The sequence below is a fragment of the Adiantum capillus-veneris genome, chromosome 21 (assembly GCF_014529385.1).
Source record: "Adiantum capillus-veneris isolate H3 chromosome 21, ASM1452938v2, whole genome shotgun sequence".
NCBI lineage: Eukaryota > Viridiplantae > Streptophyta > Polypodiopsida > Polypodiales > Pteridaceae > Adiantum > Adiantum capillus-veneris.
The window spans coordinates 146,139,565-146,142,159 of record NC_140951.1 but is presented as its reverse complement, the minus strand read 5'-3'; positions in this window follow the sequence as shown (position 1 = coordinate 146,142,159).

Here is a 2,595-nt window from a genome sequence, read left to right as displayed (position 1 = left end):
TTGAACCACCCTTTGTAGAAGTCTTATGCGGGTGTCATTTTCTTGTACACGATGGAGATGGATATCAACATTGCCAACACTTTTGATGATAGCAATCAAGAACCTCAAGGTAACTCAGACTACCAAGATCACATAGGTACTCTTACTTCTCGGCTACATAGTCTCTTACAAATTCAAGTTAAGCTTGGTGATCATACTTGTAAGTTATTACATGATGGTGGAAGCACATGTGTTGCACAAAAGTTAAAATTACATACGACTCCCATGAATTATAAAGTAAAATCTGTTTTCAAATAATCAAATTAGATTGTGTGTATACGGTAAAGGATTTGCAATATCAATTATGAGACTTCATTGAATCACAAGATTTCATAGTAGCATCATTAATGAGGATAGCATTTTAATAAACATATACTCATTGTCACACATCATGAAAAACCTTTTACATTACAATCTAACCAAAAGCAAGAACTAGAGCATCTTCTTAGTCACACTCAAACTAAAAAGCTAGTTCAAAAAGAGAACAAACAATTTTTGCTTCTAATTAGTGAAATTCAAACACACAACGACCAATTGTGTCCTTCTCATGGGAAATTTTTTATGATTTTTTTTTTTGTTGAAGGTCTACCTCTAGGATTATCTCCTTTTAGATTGGAAGACTACACAATAGAGTTGATTCTAGGTATTGCACCACCTTTTCGAGCCCCATATTAAAATTAAATAAAGAGAAATCCAACATCAAATTGAGGAATTATCAAATTGTAGTTTAATTAAGCCAAGTAGTTCACCTTTTGATGCACGAGTTCTCTTATTCAAAAAGCAAAATGGTACTTATCGTTTGTGCATTCACTATAGAGCACTTAATAAAATCACAATAAAGAATCATTTTCCTATTCTTTGTATTGATGACTTGCTTGATAAGTTAAGTAGTGAATCCAATTTAATTAAGATAGATTTTAAATCTAGATATTAGTAAGTGTGCATGATGAAAAATGAAATTCATAAAACTACGTTTCAAACACAATTTGGTCATTATGAGTTTCTTGTAAGGTCTTTTGGTTTAACAAATGCACCTACAACATTTGCATACATGATGAATTGCAAGACTATGTTGTGGTTTTCTTTGATGAAATTTGGGTATTTAGTAAGAATGAAAAAGACCATTATGCACATGTGGATTTGGTGTGTAGATTATTGCATGAAAATTAGCTTTATTTGAATTCTGAGAAAAGATTGTTTTTCAAAGTTGAGATTAAATATTTAAGTCACATTGTCTCTCACGAAGGAATTTGTGTGAATCCTAAGAAGACTAAATGCATCAAAGAATGGCATAGACCTCAATCTATTCATGAGGTTCGTTCTTTTCTTGGTTTATGTAGTTGATATGAAAAATCTATTCAAAATTTTTCATACTTGGCATTACCACTCTTTAATATTTTGAAAAAGAACACATCTTTCACTTGAATGACCTACATCAAAAATATTTTGAAACACTCAAATATGTACTCACACATGTCCCTATCTTATAAATTTCTAATTTTGCAAGACTCTTCTTTTTGGTTATGACCAATGCTAGTGGGCATGGTATTAATGTTGTAATAGTGTAAGATAATCATCCCATTGCATATGAAACTAAACAGTTGAAACCCAATGAGCTTAATTATAGCACTTATGTGACAAAGAATTTCTATCTTTTGTGCATGCTCTAAAATTGTGGAAACATTACTTAATGAAATCTAATTTTTTAATTGGAATTGATCAACAAAGCATTTGTCATATCTATGATCGTATATAAAGTGGACATCATTTATTCAAAATTTTAAGATCCACGAGAGCATGAAAGTAGAGTTGCAAATACACTAATTGGCATGTCATTGGTTAATAACATTTGTATTATGTCTGCTGATTTTTTTTCAAAAATGGTTGATACTGATACTCATGACTCTTACTTTGCCAATGTTTATGCTTATTTTTATAACCATACATCTTTTGTTCATGCACAACACTCCTTTCATGACGGGTATTTTTTCTTTGAAAATTGATTGTCCGCATAACCATTTCATTTTGTTCGTAAAGAGTGCCATGAACCACCTTATATAGGTCACCGTGGCATTGCCGCAACTATTCACATAGTAGAATCTCAATTTTATTGGTCCTACCTTTGACTATATGTTGTTACATATATTGCGCAATGTTTTATTTATCAACAAATCAAGCATCATCATGGTAAGCAAAATAAGTTTTTGATATATTTACTTATTCACCCAATTCTAGTTCCTTTCGATTAGCTCTCCCTAACCCTTGGAAAATTCACTGCACATTTCACATAACTATTAGAATTGGGTGCTCATCCTAGGCACAATTAGTGTGAGCTAGTCTATGGTGGATAAAAGTCTCGGGGCGGTCACTTATCAAAAGCTTCCTATATCACGTGCGTTCAAGAGGTTATTAATAATACCTCAATATATATACTATATTTACACTACGCGCCTATTTAAAAAACCCCCACCCCCCTCTATATGTATACATTTTGATACATTTTGATCTTCTAATAATCCTCTCCGGTTAACTCACGTGATAGCATACACATTCTAA